Here is a 19,897-nt window from a genome sequence, read left to right as displayed (position 1 = left end):
AAAGATTCTGATTAAAAAGTTTGAAATTTGGGTGAAAAATTGCAAAATTTTTATAATTTTTATACAAAGTTTAAAATCTGAATTTATATGGTGTTTGTTGTATAGTCAGCTAGGCTTTTATAAAAAAATAATAAACATTAAATAAACAAAAGACAAATAGCCAAAACTGGTCAAAATATCGCACTCCTATTATTTTGTGGACAACTGTATGACTTGCTACCACCCAGTAATGGCTTGCGCGCTGGGTTTGGGAGCCGCCACGTAAAAACCCCTTCCTCTACTTGATCCCTGGAAATCTTCAAAAAGTAAAAGTTGATGAGCGCACGTATGATTTTTTCGGCTTCCCCCAGTTACCAAAGTTTAGTTTGGCATTTTTGAAATTATGTGCATAATACGTAATTTTTGAATTATGTACAATAAATGTGTACACAGAGCTTTCATTTACCTTTCCGCAAAAACTGGAGCAAATTTTTGCTATAATCTGTTGAAAAACCTATGGTAAAGTCTCCTTTGCCAATATGATTAGCATGTGATAAGAAATTGTTTTCCGTTTTTTTTTTTTTTGTTTTTGGAAACGTGTAATTTTGAGTTGTGTCACCTTTGAAGATCGTGTGCGATATCGCAACTGTAGTTTGCGTGAAGAGAAGAACAAGGCTCTCCTTCTTTCTTTCGCACCTTTCTCGTCTTCCATACTCTCATTGCTTCATGTGCAATTAGTGCGGAAAGCTTCTATCGATAACTTGGGTGGTCACGTCGGAGCTTTGTATAGAAGGAATGCGCACACCACATTGAAACGAGACGTTTTCCTCTACTTCTAGTACCACTTAAATTTGAAACCATTCTCGACAAAAAGCTGCCACTTTTCGAGGATTTCTTAGCAATAACTTTCAACAGGTTCCTGACGATAGTCAACTATAAGTACTTGCCGTTCCAATGGTCTTTTGGTGGCAATTTTAACTGCAAAAAGCTCAACCACAACTGCTCGTGTATCACTTTTGTCGGTTCCTTCGCTTGCGGGATACAAACCGCGCTCATAAAGAGTAAAATTTTTTCAATGTCGGAATTCGATCCTCTTTTTACGTAGACTATACGCTAAACTCAGTACCAGTTCATCAGTGAAATCTAATCGGCTACTGGATTGAAAGATACAGAGCTCACTTTATTTTAAATTGCGTTCTGGAGTACGGAGCCAAGCAATGAAAATTGTGGGGCACGAATTGTAATCTATTTCAGGACAATAAAAGTCCCTCAACGTCAACTTGGAAGCAAAAATCTTAACGCTGATTGAAGCTGTTCAGTCAAATTTTGATACCTTAAACAAACGCTTATCGTTGAATTTCGCAATCACAATTGTCATAAATTTTATATCACATCTCGTTTCTCATTTTTCCCCCCAAACAAAAAACACCTCAATATGATTGCATAAATATATCTCTTATGCTGCACTGTATTAGCATTTGACAGGTGGCAACATGGAATATCAAATACTCACTTCTTTTAAATATGTACGTATGTGCATATATGTGACACAAAACACTTTTGGCATATTTGAACAACTATTTCATCCAGTTGTCTGCCACTTCACACAATTTTACACGACATTCACCACGTTATGCCAAGCCATGCCACGCCATGTCAAAGAGAATTTGACATTTCCATTTCGTAGCGAACACCCATGTCATGCTGCTTATTACTATACATTCTACATATGTATACATATACAAATACATACTTTCATTCACACATACTCGTATGTGCCAGCAGTCAGAGTTGACCTAAAAATGCTGAACATATAGATATGTATATAAATGCTACACACACACACACACACACACATACACAATTATACTGCATGCCTGTATTTGCGCATAAGAAATGTTAGCCTACTGACCGTAGCCGGCTCATTAATCATAGCCTTTGGCGACGCTATTTTGCAGCTTTTTGATTTGATGTTAGCTTTGTCAGCTCACTTTGGCTAGCGTTTTAGGCTTTATTTCTATTTGCTGCTATTCGCCAACGGTCGAATCTATACAATGCTGGCACACACTGCCGTTTTTTGAGCGCACTGGATGACGGCAGTTTTTTATCGGTTGATTGCTTACATTTATCCATTCGGCTTGGGCGCGTCGAAGTTAGCGTCAGCGTGTGGTCGACAAATAAATTTTCACCTACATATTTGATATGAAACTTTAATGAGCCTCATATTTAGTCCCTTTTTGACAGTCACCCACTCTGACTTCATTTTAATGCCGCCGACTTCTCAACAACATATTATCGGTTTATTGTTTGGCATTTCATAATATTCCATTTGCATTTGACAATGTAATACAATGGCAGCTGCAATAACAAAAAAAAAAAAACGATGCCAGAATCCCAAACACAAACGTATTTACTTACATTGAACTGTAGCAAATCAAATTGTTGCTGGCGCTGGTGTTGATGCAAAAGCGCCGGCCCGCATGGCGTATACGTGACAAAATTTGCCACATGCTGTTCTCTGCTTTCGCTGCTGTTCATTCGCCGCTCTTTGTTTGTTTGCATAGTTGTACACGTGTATATACATAAGTATGTTTTGTGGGTTGTGTGCAAATAGAATTATTGCTGATAGCATTGCTAGTTGACTTTTATGCCCGACTCGCCAGCATTTCAATGCGGCCCGCATTTGACCTTCCGTTGCTGCCTTCACTTCGTTCGCTTTGCCTTCTTAAATTCGCCATCCTTTCTTAGTCCTCCTTCAACTGACTTGCTACACAACTTGTCAATATATTAAAAATGTATAAAGTTCGTTTGTTGCAAGCCAGAAAGTGTCTTCTGCAATTCTTTTCGCCTTTTTCGTTACCTTTTTACACGCTGACTATGAAATTGGGGCTCGTGGGTGTGCTGGAAAAATGTCAAACGGTCAAGTTTATTGCTTGCCTCGTTGAGGAGGCCGGTCAAGTTTTTGTCTGCGAGTAAAATCGAAATTTGGAATCTGATTTTGTTCATTTCACTGCTTTTTACGTATTTTCTTTTGTAAACTGTGTCCCCGTTTTTTGATCTACTTATAAATATTAAGTGCTCTTTTGCCATTTTATGTAACGTTAAAGCAAACTTTTTGACTAGACGCTTTCGACATTTAAATTAAATTAGGCTTAATTTTTTTAGTTCAACTTCCCTTCGCATAACTCAATATACTCAATCATGAAAATGCAGCAAAGGACTTTTCATTCGTAAAATAGTAAACATCTTGTTTTCATACCCGAACACAACGAAGTGTTACGTGGATGAATGTGCTGTACTTCGAAATTTTAGGCGTTGTTTTCTTTTATAGACAAAAAAAAATAATATGTTTAACTGAAGAGAAAAACTTCGCTTGTTAAACTTAATTCATATTTTAAATTGAAAAAAAACATGAGATTTACGATATATATGTGAAGGCTACTATGTCACATTTCAAATCTTTCCGAGATAATAGATAAATTTATTGTTACATTTCAATTGAAATTCTGAAAGTTTAATTCACACCTAAAATGTTTGCTAAATTTCAAACTTAAAATAATTAAATATCAGAAGAACGAACATAAAGCAAGTTTACTTTCAATAGTTAAATAGCTTTCTGAGTAAATATTTCCTTAAGAATTTGTTATGGCTAGTGATTTTTAAAATTACAAAAAACAACTTCTAGTTTGGTGCGTGAAGCAAATTTACTACGAATTTAGGCGCCAGCATATTTTAACCTGAAAAAATTCTTGATTGTTGCATTTGAAAAGTGCGTATAAGTTTTCATATATAATTTCGTGGAGGTTTTTATTAAAACGCTTTTATTAACTTGTAATGTTGTGTTTCCAGACACCATTTTTAACTATTTTTTTTTGCAAAAACATCGACGATATATATATACATATATTACTTTTCATATCAATTCAAGTCTCCTACATACGCCCCACGTTTTTCCTTTCCATTCTCATAAATTGTTTATAATAGCTTTTGCTAAAATTTCAAAATCAAAAGTTATCAAAAGAAATTCTACGGGACTGAGAAATATTGTTTTCTACTTTTTAGTCCATTTATAAGGGCGTAGTATATTAAACAGTTTTTTTATTTTAACTTTATTCATAGTGAAGTTGTATACTTTAAGCCACTAGGCATTATATGCCGCCCGAGCATATGTTCTTATCGGCTTACTTAACTCTTCTTCGTGAAATTATACTAAACTTCTAGGAATAATAGAAAAAGTCAAAGAATTTATTTAACTTTTAGATCAAGCGAAACCAGTTAATTTTAAACTCTACATTACGTAAATCATGCTTACACCTATTTTTTAGAAAGCGCAATAAAAATATTAAATCGAAATTTTCTTTATCATCACATATTTCTTAATTTTTTTTTTGCCTAGAAGCACCATTAAAAATGATTAAAACAAGTTGTTTCATAGCGAAACTTTTCTTTCTAAACAACAATTTTACTCAAATTAATTTTTCTTTCGCTTAGCTCTTCAAAATTTATCACCAAAGCAGTGTCACTTGGCAAGTGATTTCCGCTTACAAATTGACACTTGCGACGTGACTTGTGATTCTTGCGATTGACACAATCATGAGACGACGAACTCCCGCCCACATCGGGTCTCACACCATTCACAGCCACTCAATCGCGGGTACTTAGCCGCGAGCGTGTAATCAATCACGTTGCTGGTAATTATCGCTAATTCAAAACTCATGTAAATATCATTAAAAGCAACAATAAGCATCGATCAAAGAAAGCAAAACCAGCCCCCAATCCGATGCACGGGGGCGTGCGCCACGTACCGACACCCTGCCAACGTACGACATGAAGGCAAATAAAACAAAATGAAATTAGAAATTGAATGAAAATTATAGAGGTGCGAGAATGAATTCGTACCAGGTAAACGTATGCTGCACATGCTTCGTAGTCATATACTTATGCATGTTTGTGTCTTTTTAGGCCAATAAAACAATAGGAATGCGTCGGATCCACGATTCAAGTGTTTGTACCCCATAGGAAATAGGAGCACGTAATAATGCTTTGCCAGCAACTTACACTTGAGCCGACGGTCCTCAACACTTCCCTGCCGAATTCCCTTACTTTAACAAATGCGTGGCCGCTTTGTGAAAGCAGGAATTGCGAATGTACATATGTACATTTGTTATTAGACAAAATTCTGAACAGCTTCACCAAGTAAGGTACGTAGCATATAAAGTAGTCGCTCGGAGTTCGGCACTACGAAATATTATTTTGCAAATTACAGCATAAGCCGTAATCGGAGGTGTTCCTTTTATGCTTTACTAATAGATGACATTGGTCATGATGATAATTTTGGTACTAAAAGCTGAAATAAAATATGAATTACCTCGCAAGGTGCTGAACATGAATGTTTTTGACATATACTTTAGGTTTATACTTCTAAAAATATAAGGTATTTCACAGAAAAAAAAAACAAAGTGCTTTTTTAAGTAACAGATATAATAAAAAAATATTTTTTGTGATTTTTCTTAAGAGCTGGATTCTAAGCTTTAAGGTACAGTTTGTATTTAAGGTTGTAAGCTTTAGGGGGCTTGTATGACTCTCACGAAAAATAATGAATACTCGTACAACGTGTCGTATGAGTAACGGCATAATGACATATAAGCATGCGAGCGCAGGCATTTCCATACCTCTGTGAATTAGTGCCTAAGTAAATGATTGAATGAGTATTTGTATGTTTGCATTCATGTCTTTTCATAATTTCACATGTGTTTAAATGCGCTCATTTGCACCAGAAATAATTGTAAACAAAGCTAGTTCATTCAAACAAACATATAGTATACGCTTACGTACATAACAATTCGCACATTTCCATAATTAATCAACGATGAATAATTTATTTGCTTTCAAAATATCAACACAAAAGCAATGGAACAACAAACATAGCTACTCAAGATTTAAAGCAACAATGTCATAATAATCTGCATTTAGATATGTACATTAGGGTGCTCCAAAAAAGTAAATGCCCTTGTTCTATAGCGAAAACTATACCCCTTTTTCTTATTTTGAAATCAGATAGTATTTAGAAGTCGCTCAAAGCATTTAAAGTTTTCCATGTAATTTATTTTAGAAAAACAACTTTTCGTAGAAATGGTAAAGAATTCTTGTAAATCAATAACTTTCGATCGGAAAACTCTGATTCTCTTCAGAAGACTCCCCATTTGTTAACCCATTTTTCAATATTAAATATTTTTTATTCTAAATATTATCAAAATTTTGTTTTACTTTTTCCCATGCATTTTTGGGCCACCCTAATGTGCATACACATGCAATTAGGATTTTTTGAACTTTTTCAAAATCTAAACCAGGGAAGGCCTGAAATCTTTTTTCAAAAAAGTGTACCGAGAATTGTTAATTCTGTTGTCTGCGATAAACCCAGGTCTGCATATTTGGCTTTTACTCTATTCGTTAATGATGCCTAGTTTGCGCGCCATCTATCAGCCAGTAAGAGCATCTAATTAAGTCAGACATACTTCGTAGCCCTTCACGATTTTTATTCCAAACTAGCAAACCCGGCGAACTTCGTCCCGCCCAAAATTAATTTTTTTTATTGAAACATTTGGACCAACGTTTTCGCCAGCAATTCACGTTCGCGTTTGGTTCTGTGGTCGACAGAAGGCATATCCTCCACTGCCGTCTTAAATAACCTGACGAAAGCGTTATACCGGGAAGAAGTCCTTGCGGATCGATGAAGAATCGTCCTTGAATCTGCATAGTATAGTTGGTGGCAATTTCCAAACTAGTGATTATCATAGGTCCACATAATGTTTAGTCACCATAAAGCAAGGATCGCAATCCCTGGCTTGAATTTGCTCACACAAGCTCTTGGCTCAATCCTTTCCATCTTGAAATATACTAGCCAGAAATTCAATTCAATATTTGTGTTTTTACTCTCTAGAAAATAATTTATGCAACCTCACATACGCGGTTTTGCATTTTGTTGATACGCGGTTTTGCACTTTAAACGACGATGTATGTATGCTTCTTGTCTTATTTGTCTCTACAACCGTTCGTCGGGTTGGGCTGAGACAATGGCGTTAAGTTACGGTGCCCAGATTTCTGTGGCTCACAGTCGGGACATTTCTAAAGTATCGAATCCGAACATGCAATTTGTTCTTAGAACAAAAAGACATAACATCTTTTAATACAGTTTTATTTAAAAAAAAAAAGAAAAAACTGAAAAACAAACTTGAAAAATTATCGCAGAAATGTATACACCTACGATATGCGGTGGCGAGAGTTACTATTTAATTGGGACATAAAAATATTATTCTCATTGTACAACCAAAAGGAGTGAGAAAAAACTGTTTTTAAAACAGCGACAATCAGAGAGAGGGATAGCTTATACTCTGCATGCGGTATTGACTGCTTTTAATAATTCAATCGTTTATAAAAACAATTACTGAGCTCATTTCATTGGATTAAAAAAAATTACAAGTCATTGAAATAACATTTTCGCTGCAACTTTTGGCCGTTTAGATTTGTCCTTTCTCAAAATTTACCACACGCACACGCACACGCACGCACCTTTAATGTATGGTATGCTTATTCTTTTTTTTTTTTTTGGAAGAGCAAATAACGTAATGCCGAGTCTCCTTGCATTCGCATCAACAATTTCTGTGTACATTAATATGTAGTCAGAACATATTTTTTAGCGCGCCCGCCATGCATACCATTTGTCATCATCCTCTTTTGAATTATGAACACATTCTACGTGCAATCAAAATATGTATAAGTGTGCAAAGAAATGAGCTAAAAATATTTTACTAATTCGCTTTCATAGAATTCATGGAGAAGGACTTTTATTTATTGTAGAAATATTGGCTAAAAAATGCTGCTGCCACAGGCTAGTCGTTTGTACTGAGTGTTCTGGAGGTTTCATGGTTTTTTCCACATTTATAATTTATTGTAAAATTTTTTAATTTTCTATGTAACATTTTCTTACGAATTTTTAGTGTAAAAATAAATTTGAAAAAATTTGTTTAAGTCTTTGCACAATACATGCATTAATTGGCAATCAAGTGTCCTCAAATTCGCAATTGTACTAAAATCCTCGTTTACTTCCAATGCACCTATCAGTGGTTTAAATCCGCTTTAAGTGCTGCGTGGCCAAGCATTTGTTAGGACTAAATTGAAATTTATTGCACAGCAGCAGTACCATTTCTATTCAAATAATTATGGCAAGAGTGTTGGCCAAGGAATTATTTTTGTACACAAGTAAGCGATTTGAAATAAAAACAACAACAACAAATACTGCCAAACTATGCCATATAAATGGCAAAGGATATCAAGCAAAGGATGTTGCTATTTTCGATTCAAACAAATTTACAAACTCTGCTGCTTCTGTACAGTTTTGCTTTGCCGGCCACACTGTTTCCGCTTATTTGCCACTGAGTTTTGCATGTATGTAATCAGTTTTACACCGACAATTCACCAACACTTGGCAAATGCATATACTACTATAAACGCTTAAATATTATGCCGATCTGAATATCTACTTAAGTAGGTACTAGATTAGGGCGGCCATTTTTTTTTTACTATGCTTGTTTGGCATAGGAGGATTTTACGTGTAATTTTAAGCAAATTTGCCGAAGAAACCATGGGTCTAAAACCGATTTGGAATTTGCCAAATTTCGAAAATAGGTTTTGAAGAAAAATACAAAATTTTGCCTGTTGCGCCCTGTGATGGAAATTTTAAGACACATATAAGCACAGAAATGGATGCCTCATATCAAAAAACCTTTCATAGCATACCTTTTTGCAAAATTTAAGCATTTCTTGATGACGCTACAGCGAAATGTTAAGAAAGCATTTTCACAATTTGGCAAACTCCGAATTGATTTTACACCTATGACTTACTTAGATTTACAGGTAGAATCTTTCTGTGCTATACGCGCATAGTCGAAAAAATCTCCCATACAAATTGGCCCGCCCTAATGTGTGTGCTTACATAGGTGCACCAATGCATACAAATGTACACTTGCAAATACATATGACATCTAAATATTGCATTAGAATCTTTGCGGATTTCACTGTCCATCTGTCAGTCTGTCGCTCTGTGGTGCGTCGTTTGGGAGTCGGATTATTTAAGCGTGTAATCCGTTCATAATAACGGGTGATTTTTTTGAGGTTAGGATTTTCATGCATTAGTATTTGACAGATCACGTGGGATTTCAGACATGGTGTCAAAGAGAAAGATGCTCAGTATGCTTTGACATTTCATCATGAATAGACTTACTAACGAGCAACGCTTGCAAATCATTGAATTTTATTACCTAGAAAAGTTGGCAGAAAATCCGCTTTTTTATCGACAAATTTTGTTCAGCGATGAGGCTCATTTCTGGTTGAATGGCTTCGTAAATAAGCAAAATTGCCGCATTTGGAGTGAAGAGCAACCAGAAGCCGTTCAAGAACTGCCCATGCATCCCGAAAAATGCACTGTTTGGTGTGGTTTGTACGCTGGTGGAATCATTGGACCGTATTTTTTCAAAGATGCTGTTGGACGCAACGTTACGGTGAATGGCGATCGCTATCGTTCGATGCTAACAAACTTTTTGTTGCCAAAAATGGAAGAACTGAACTTGGTTGACATGTGGTTTCAACAAGATGGCGCTACATGCCACACAGCTCGCGATTCTATGGCCATTTTGAGGGAAAACTTCGGAGAACAATTCATCTCAAGAAATGGACCGGTAAGTTGGCCACCAAGATCATGCGATTTGACGCCTTTAGACTATTTTTTGTGGGGCTACGTCAAGTCTAAAGTCTACAGAAATAAGCCAGCAACTATTCCAGCTTTGGAAGACAACATTTCCGAAGAAATTCGGGCTATTCCGGCCGAAATGCTCGAAAAAGTTGCCCAAAATTGGACTTTCCGAATGGACCACCTAAGACGCAGCCGCGGTCAACATTTAAATGAAATTATCTTCAAAAAGTAAATGTCATGGACCAATCTAACGTTTCAAATAAAGAACCGATGAGATTTTGCAAATTTTATGCGTTTTTTTTAAAAAAAAAGGTACCAAGCTCTTAAAAAATCACCCGTTACCTAGTGACTTACGTTTGCCCAACAGCTCTCTACACACACCAATGCATACACACTGCGACCAACTAATACTCAACTATCCAAAACAACAAATTCCACGGGGCTGCAGAAATTATTTAACCCAGTGTAGCGTGAATGGCCAACGCAAATTACTCCTTTGCTACTATTCACTATTTATAATCTCTTCTCTCATTTTACTGCTGTGCAGCACGGAAATCCATACCCGCCGACTCCCCATACAAATGCACATTTGTATGTATCTAAATATTGCACTTTTCCCTAACTAACTGTGCGCCCTCAATGCTAAGTCGCAGTCATTATTTTATTTCGTAGAGTTTTTGTCATACTCCAAAAATGTGTACTCCTCTGACGTCCGAATCTTTTTCGGTTTCATTGTTTCTACTCCCATTTTTATTTATACATACAATACTATATATTCCTTGTGATATTTCTATTTTTGGCTAGCGCTTCAGCATTACTGCATTGCAGTGTGCTTTCATTTGGAAAATGCTTAGTTATGTAGGTGCATACTCTTACATAGGTACTCATTTATGTATGTAGATTTTCGGGTATGTGCACATATACGCGTACTCAAATTCTAAAATTCTTCGTACTTAACTATCCTTTACTGTTTAGTAGCTGCATCATATATTTAGTTATAATACTACTTATGCTTACTATGCTCCTTGCAATTCCAGCTGTATTTAGGCGCTTAAATTGTATTTAGTTATGCTGAGTCACGCTGCTGGGGAGAACACGTTTTTACGTTTCTCTAATGCAAATGCAGTAGATACAATATAATCAGTTAAGTAAAATTTTTTTATATTTTTGTCTTTTGTTTGTTTTTTTTTTGTATATATTTGTCAAGTGCGTTCCACCAGACGAGTACCCCATATAATAGCATTAGCTTAATAATAGTTTCATAAAGCCAATGCACTACCTTCGGCGAGAGGCCCCAACGCTTGCCAATGGCCCCTCTGCAACAATACAGTGCTACTATAGCCTTCTTGACTCTTTCCTCTACGTTAGGCTTCCAGGAAAGCTTACTGTCAAGGATCAAGCCCAAGTACTTGACCCTGTCAGAGAGCCTTAGAGGAAGACCACCCATTGAGGGAAGACGGCTATTCGGTATAAGATCTCCTAGTAAAGAGAACAAGCTCCGTTTTACTGGGATTTACACCCAGCCCGCAGCTAAAAGCCCAGTCATCAACCAAGCTCATGTAACCCTGCATAAGCTCAAACAGTGTTTCCGGAAACTTTCCTCTTGTTATCAATACTACATCATCGACATAGGCAACCACCCGACAGCCACTTCTTTCCAGAGACACCAGCAGGTCATTGATTACAACACCCCAAAGCAACGGCGAGAGAACTCCCTCTTGCGGGGTAAGTACCTCTACTCACACTCCTCCGGATAGAAGCGCTGCCCCACTATGCCGCAAAACATTGTTAAAAGCCCCCTCGATATCAAGGAAGGCACCGACCGCAAATTCCTTCTGCGAGAAGGATTGCTCAATATTTTCAACGACCGTGTGTAAGGCAGTTTCGACAGACTTGCTCTTGCAATAAGCATGCTGATCCAAGGAAAGGCGCTCCCTCAGGATCCTGCTCCTTAAATTCGGATCGATCAGCCTCTCCAGCGTCCTCAAAAGAAACGAGGAGAGACTTATGGGCCTGAAATCCCAGGGAGATACATGTGAGGCAGAGTAAAGCCGCACGCCTTCACTTAAAAGTCATATTATTTAAAATGAGTTAAATGTTGGCGTGGAAGATTTTTACATATGTAGTTTTCCTTATGCACATATACATATATTACTTTCTTCATGTACATATACAATAATTTTACAATAAATTTCGAGTGTCAATAAAAATTAAAAAAATGGAATTTTAGTTTCTCAGATCATAGTCATATTTTACTCAATAGGGGTTTTCGCGATCCGGTACATACGGTGTTCAAACAACAACAAAATTAGCCAATAATGCTATTTATGCTATGTGTGCACCGGATCGTGAATACCCCTAATGTAATTTTTTTTCCATTTGTTGTCACAATAGTTTCATTACACTTCATTGAATCTTTTGTTTTTACGAGAAGAAAATTTTCACCATTTTATTTTAACATTTTGAAGTATTTTAAATTAGTAAAACTAAAAAGCTCGTAAAAATTTCAAAAGTTACAAAATAGCTGCAACGGATATTCTGCATGCTGCCAATGTTTTTTTTTTTTTTTTAATTTGGTGGCACACTCTTCAAACTGCACAGATATGCTGTATTTGATGCCTGAGTCCATTGGCTGTAATACGAATATTCCATCTGACAACTTTCCAAAGTTATAAAAAAAACAATTATGATTTTTTCGAGTGTCAATGAAAAATCTCGATACTTTTTCGCCTAAATAAGCATTTTAATGCTAGAATTTTTCAAATACTTGATTTTATTTTTATTGTATTTATTTCTGGAACTCCAGTGATTAAAATAAATGCAAGAAGAATGCTTAAGCGTTTTTTGTTTTTCTGGAGAGAGGAGCAAGTGACACTAAAAACAACTCGTGAGATTTGTTCACATATGAAAGTGTAATCTTACTGGAGGATACTATTTATTCTTGACTTTTAGAAAAACTAAAGATGTCATAAACGGAAAATAAAGTGTGATTTTTTGCACAACAATACGATAATTTAAAAAAAGGATTTTTATTTTGGCTTATTTTCAAGGGTCAGATATACCACATACATTGAATTTATTTCATTTTAGTCACATATTTTAATAAACTCTTCACAACATAAAACAAAAAAAAATCGTATACATTTCAAAGAGAAATATTTAAATAGGCAAAAACGTTGCGACTCACTCAAATCAAATGCTCGCTAACAACAAACTGAATGACATCAAATAATTTCAAGGTATTTGCACAGCAAATTGTCTGATTCTACTAAGTATGTACGTACGTACATTGTATGCATATAGGAATTTTAGTAGCTGCGAGCGTGTTTCGCATCGTTTGCGCTCGTTTTCGATAAAAATGAACTGAGTGAGCGTAGAAATTATGCCATTCATTGCCGATGTAGAGCAATCAATGTATATTGTCTTAGTAATTGATACCTAAACAACGCTCAAGGGCAATACCAATAGCAACAACAACCAGAGCAATAACTGTAAAAACAACATTTGCAATTCTAGCAAACCTTGGCCACGTTTTCGCACTAACACAACGCATCAATCTCCCCACATCCTTCGACACTCCCACAACCCGCCACCTGACTACCCCACACAATCAGTAACTTGTTATTGCATAGAAAATTGCACCAAGTCTCGCATTTCCCGCGTCTCTTGGCTTTTTTTTCAAAGCGGACAATTACAGCAGCAGCGGCTGCAGGCGACACAAAGCCAGCAACGGATGAAGAGCGGAAAGAAACGGAGGCGTAAGAGCGAAAGAAAAATGTCAACGAACGCAATGCCGGCGACGAGGACAAAGGCAAGCAGGCAGGCCTTATTCTGCCAGCTTTTATGCAAGGAGAAGAGGTATGAGCAAAAGCGGAAAAACTAAGTAAGTATATGAGAATTTTAAGTGTTGGGTTCAGGGTTGCCGTTTTGGGCTTTTCCTACCAAAATTGGTAGGTTTTTTTCTCGTTGGTAGGATGGTAGGACGCTTAAAAATTTTGGTAGGTCTCATTGCTCATAAAACAGAAAACATTTCTGGTTTGCTATAGAGTGTCACTTTGTCAGCACTGTGAGTAGGCTTGCCGATATAAGTTTTACCCTCAGTCTGTTTCTTAGATGGATCCAACTGTGTGCCATTATTTCAAATACCTTTAAAAAAAGCTTTGCTACTGGGTATCAAAAGGGATATCAAGTGATTAAATTGATGGATGTAAAGGGAGGTTTATAAAACAGATATTTTTCTTTGAAATACAGTTGCGAATCGATGGTAGTTTCAACAATGACAAAATTGTTATAATATTTTAAATGGCACTAGAAGAGCGATTCAAATGCATGCGCTAGATAAAAAATATACGTGTTTACAGAATATGTTATTTTTTATCATACACGAAAATTAAAAGAAAACAACTTTTTGTTAGTCATACATATTTCCAATAAATCGGAAAATCACAAAGCTTTAACTGCGACTCGAAGAAATTAATGGCAAACCCGCAAAGCGCAGATTTTTCCCCAGCCCGGCGGCTCCTAGACCCAGACATTTGGCAAGCCTAACCATGAGGTATATTTTTAACTTAATTATGTATGTTTATCAGGGACGTGAACCGGATGAAAAATTTGGTCGGTTCGGTTCAGCGGTTCGAACCGTTCTTGCACTTTTGGATTGGTTCGTCGAAGGGGTTTTTTTGGTATTTGAACCGGGGTTTCGGTTCGGTTCAACGGTTCGAAAAAAAAAATAAAAATACGCGCAAGTTTAAGTGTCAAGTGCAACAACGCGTCAGGTTAAGGGTCAAGTGTCGGTCAAATGAGATGTGTTGCCTTTACATTTCATATTGTCACATGGTAAACAAACATGGTGGGTATTACCATGTTTACCAAAATGAAAAAAGTGGGTACATTTATCTATTGAAAATTGGTTGAAACGAACCTTTCAATCTTTATAGAAAGTGATTCGGTTTTTGGTTCAGATCAAACATTTGTGGAAAATTTCGGTTCGGTTAATGGTTCAGTTAATTAAAAGAAAAGACCGGTTTTCCGGTACAAAACCGGTTCGGTTTAAAACCGGTTCACGTGTTTATATATTTCATAAGATAAGTATGTATGCAAATGAGCGATGTATAAAAAATCACCGAAGGAATTTTATTTTGTGCTGCGATCTTTCAAGCCATTTACTCCGAAGGTTTTATTAAAACTATAAACTATGCGCCATTTGGTAGGTTTATGAACCAACTCATGGTAGGAAAGAAAATTTTTCAGTGGTAACTCTGGTTGGGTTTCGGCGAACCCTTCTGCGAGAGAGCACAACCAAGGATGGCATCCTTGATTCCAAAAGGCAGCAGCCGGCATGTTGAGTTACATATGTATGTGTGTATGAATGTGATGTCTAGAAATGAAAAACACATAAGGATTGAAAAACAAGCGATGCAAGTGAAAGAAGGAATACTAATATGAAAATATGAAGAGCGGGAAAAAATAAAAAGATATACATACATATGTATATGCACTTTGTTTAATGTAAAGCGGGGAACATAAAGCAGATGCAGACGAACGTAGCTCGCATGAGTAAATGAGGAATGCATGATTTTGTTTTGTTTCAATTACTGGCGCATGTCGTATTGCGGGTTGTTGTTATTTTCAGTGGGTGGCTGAATTTGTAGAAAATAATAAGAGTAAAAACAACGACTAATGACCAGAAGCACAGTCAGCGAGCGTCACCAAAGGACTTCACGCCAAATTACGCAGTGTAGGCGCAACAACAACACCAACCAAATAATATTGAATGAAAAGCTCCATCGTTACAACTGTGTGCATGTGAGCCAGCATAAACTAACACACAGTGGAAGTATGGGTGAGTAAGAGCTCTCCGAAATGCAGCGGCCAGCAGGTGTGGAGAGTTTAATTAGCGGCACTCTTTGGAGAATTTCGCTCTGCAGTCAGTGACGCTTTTACCCGCTAAGTATGGCCACCCACTACACAACCAACTAGGGTTGCCAACCGGAATATAATATATTGCATTATATTATTTTGCCGGTCGGCGTACTATGTACTGTACTGGAAAAAAATATAGTACGCGAAAATACTATGTTTCATCAATTATAAGTATAAATATATTTCAGTAGTTTGCATCAAAAAAATGTGTTTTAAAATGGATGACATTTATACTGAAATAACTATATTAAATGAAATATTCTTTGTAGTAAAAGGTCACTGTGAGTTTATAATCAAAAAGGGTAGCTTAACTGAGGAGGAGTAAACAGACTTATTTAAAATTATTTCATTTCTACTCTTTATTCCAACAACTTTGGCATTCACAGGAAGAAATTTTCCATCACTTCAAAATCGTTTTTACTTTCTCTTAAAAATAAAATACTATATATATTTGAAGTGTGGTATATTTTTTCCAATTTTCTTGAAAAAGTACTATAAATATCTTAGAAAATGTTGGCAACCCTACAGCCAACACCAACATTGCTACGCAGAGCCTGTGGCAATTTGCAATTAACGATTAAAAATCCAGCAATGGGGGTGGACTGGTGGTTGGCAGACTACGAAATGGCCTTAAGGAACTCATACTACTTCGGAATGTGGCTATAGCTGGAGGAAATGGTGGAAAGAAATGAAGTACTGCAGCGGCATTAACCGCAGACGACCAGCATCCGGAAAGTTTGGGGATAAAAAAAAAGAATTCGGATAGCGGGTGGGAGTGTGGCGTTCAAAATACATACGAAGGTGTTTGCGATGGTAGTTTCAAGGGCTCAGGAGTGTTATTCTATTCATTTTTTGGCTTAAGGTTATAATGTTTTTTGAAGTGATTTCATAATTCATAACTAAATTGCATTTACAAAGAAACTTCAAATTAAAATGAACTCAAACAGATATTGGGAGACATCGGATATTCGTTCCAAAATTTATCACTCCGTAATAAAGAAAAATGCTAATCAAACGAAAAAAAAATATGCTAAAAAAGCCGCTAATTTTTCTTTTGCTTTGCCACCAAATCAGGCATATTGAAATTAGTTTAATTCTTCGTGCAATTAAACTTTTGTAAAACTATATACATAAATAGTTTTAGGCATCACATAATAATATTTTAGTTTTCCCCGTTTTATTTTCAAAATTTCTGAGCAACAGTGCTCAGCTTCGATATGCCCAAACTAATCGCTCACGGGATTCTAAATGTTTCGGCGCTAAATTCCAAAACTTTCTGTATGATTAATAGATGCGCCCAAATTTATGCAACATTAAAAACTAAAAAGTGCATTCTCAAGTGGAATGCATGAGGGACAGCTGGTTCCACTGGAAACAATGCATACTTTTTCTCGCACCTGCAATTCATATAGAAATTTTTGGCGACAGAAATTCAGCGCAACGTAACAATTTCTGGAATCCCACTGCTGAACTTGCAAAAAGTATTCTTTGTTTTTTAAATAACAAACTTACCTTCCATTTACTACTTTATTCGTTGTTTACAACCTGGCACAGCTTCACCCAAACTTCTTTGCTGTTTCTTAAACACCTCCAACAGAATCATTAAATTACACAAAACATACTTCTCCTACATATATTACACCATTAAATTGCTTTACAGTAATAATTACATATCATAACTAACTTTTTACTTTGTTTTCTAAGTTTCCAGTTTTCAGTTATTTCCGTAAAAATCGTATTTGTTTTTTTCGCTTGCTTTTATTATTATTTTGTCACAAATTACCGCAGCGGACGTACCTCGCACAGCGCTTGCGCAGTTTCTCGCAACTCCTCCACCTTCCACGCGTTTCCTTCAGCACTTCAATGACCACACCGACGCAAGTTTAAGTGCGATTGGTATGGAGGTTTACTGCGTTTATTTCGGTACACACAAGTAGTTAGTATGTATATTTATGAATATATTGTGTTTGCATGCCTTGGTATGCCAATTCATATGCATTCTCGCTGCCTTTATATAGAGCCGAAAAAAAGCTAAGCACCAACAGCACTACGCCTGCAATTCTTCATTCTCATCAGCTCGTATTTTTCCGGAAGTCTCGCGACGCCGTTTCGGTGCTTCAATAAATACGCAAATTCAAACAAAATTTCCACCAAATATTACAAAATGTTAATATTCTCCTTTTACCGTTATCTTCTTTTCACACTACCGCACGAACGCACACACGAACAAATAGCTCGCCACTTTATTGCTTTGTAATTGCAGAAAAAATCGAACGCCACTCACGCCCCCGCTTCGCGCGCGCACTCACGCACAAACGCATTCAAGCGTACACAAGGCGGCAGTCAATATACATATTTATAGCACTCAATTGAACTTCTATATCAGCGACGCGACGCCTACCGAAAATATTTAAACATCCTTCGCCCGCGAATGTTCGCTCGAAACTGAGCTCGCACTGAGGCTATGCGCTCGATTTTAAATCTCCAACAGACATCACGGCTGCGGGTGAAAGCTTTTTGTGGAGACAATTGGATTTGCTTTTGCTCGCTAGCGAGACATTTGTAGACGTATTATGGCGCTCAGTTGTATCCTGAGCTTTCCGAGCAAAGTTGCCAAGAGTTGTAAAAAGGTTTTAGGAAAATATAAACAAATATTTTATGTTCCTTTTACTAATTAATTTGAGAAAGTTAAGTATGAATATATTGATAGAGTTGTCACCCAATTGAAAAATATCCTTAAAAATTATGGCAAAATTAATATAAAACGAGGTGTATTTTAGAGTACTATAATTACGGTGACCATTCGTGTCGATTATGGCGGAACAGTACCGCTTTTGAGAAAATTGTCCAGGTGAATATATTTAAAAACTCGGGAAGTATAGGTGTCCCGATTTTTCGTATTTGTACCGATTAAATCCCGATTTTCAGCGTTTTCTTTATTAATTTTTATTTTATTTGTTTATTTCAGTCAATTGAACAATAAACTCTTACTGACTATAATTCAGAAATACCTAAAACTGATAAAAATAGTTGTGTAATAAACTACGAACTGCTCCACAAGATAGAGACGGGTATAAAGCTGGAATACTGTTTAGCTCCACTAAAGTTCTAATCAAGCGAGCATACATTGCATAGTTTGTTTTAGAAAATACGATATAGAAAGAAAAAACTCTGCGTAAATTCCGTGTAGGTACATTAAAGGTTATCCTTTGCAAGAGGTTAGGGCAATCAACCGATCTATTCTAGAGGTTGGCAACGTATGAGCAGGCAAGATAAGCAGATCTGCTCCGCAGAGTTTGTAAATTTAGAAGCGCACAACGTGAGTCATATGAGGGAATGGGTTCACTAAAATTCAATGAGCGTAAAGCAAATTTTATAATTTTTTTTTTCTGTATCCGTTCTAGTCGCGTGATATGAGATTTCTGGTAAGGTCTTTAAATGAATGAGGTGTATGGATCTTAAAAAGGTGAACTCTTACGCCGGAGGAAGGCCAGCATTGCGTAGGATTTGCCAAGTCGATTTTATAGTGGATATGCGTAGAAAAGCGTAGTTTCGTGTCGAAATAGACACCTAAATCCTTGACTTCATTAACATGATTAAGAGGAGATTCAGAAATATGATAGCGCGGGGGGAGCGGAATTAACTTTCTGGTATATGTACAATGTGAGCACTTGGGAAGAAGACGGTTTCGTATGCACTAATTATCTATGTAGTTTTACCAGTTCTCCTTGAAGGACAATGGAGTCATGTATGCTTTTGATGACAGAATAAATTTTGATAATATAATAAATATTTAGATGACGAGAAGCACGACCCGATGTCATTAATAAATAAAATAAACAACAGTGGTCCAAGTACACTACCTTGCGGAACACCCGACGTCGCGATAAAAGGTTGTGAATAGACATCCTCGAGCACAACCATGCAATTTCGGTCAGACAAATATAGTAAAAGATATCTCTGCTCATCTTCTCTTTTGTGTCAACTGATGCCATTTGGTACTTACACATATGGAAACGCTAAGTGAAGCCAAGTCCTTCTCCACCTGATCTTTCCATGGCAGTGGGGCCTCCCGCTTCCTCTGCTGTCACCAGCGAGTTCCGAGTTGAATACTTTCAGAGCTGGAGCGTCGGTGTGCATTCGAACAGCGGAGCAGTTATATTTTAATCCGCTGCATTATGTCCCTGTCGTTGCAAAGCTTATACAGCTCATCATTCCATCGTCTGCGGTACAACAGACTTCGCGGTT

General features: G+C 36.7%; 1 protein-coding gene across 5 annotated transcripts in view; it reads right to left on the bottom strand.

Moving 5' to 3' along the window:
• The window catches only part of LOC118739230 (beta-1-syntrophin-like), a 150,803-nt gene extending 132,722 nt beyond the window's left edge, over positions 1–18,081 (bottom strand). For 2 of the 5 annotated variants that reach the window (XM_036470433.1, XM_036470434.1), the window contains exon 1: positions 17,162–18,081. The gene's annotated coding sequence lies outside the window, so the exon portion shown is untranslated. The remainder of the gene's footprint in view (positions 1–17,161) is intronic. The other 3 variants (XM_036470436.1, XM_036470437.1, XM_036470435.1) reach the window with 2 other exon arrangements.
• Between the last annotated feature and the right edge of the window lie 1,816 nt (positions 18,082–19,897).

Source organism: Rhagoletis pomonella, unplaced genomic scaffold, assembly GCF_013731165.1.
Source record: "Rhagoletis pomonella isolate Grant_MI unplaced genomic scaffold, Rhpom_1.0 Rhpom_scaffold_00005, whole genome shotgun sequence".
Taxonomy (NCBI): Eukaryota; Metazoa; Arthropoda; class Insecta; order Diptera; family Tephritidae; genus Rhagoletis; species Rhagoletis pomonella.
Note: the sequence above shows the minus strand (reverse complement) of the source record. Positions and strands in the feature narration are given on the sequence as shown.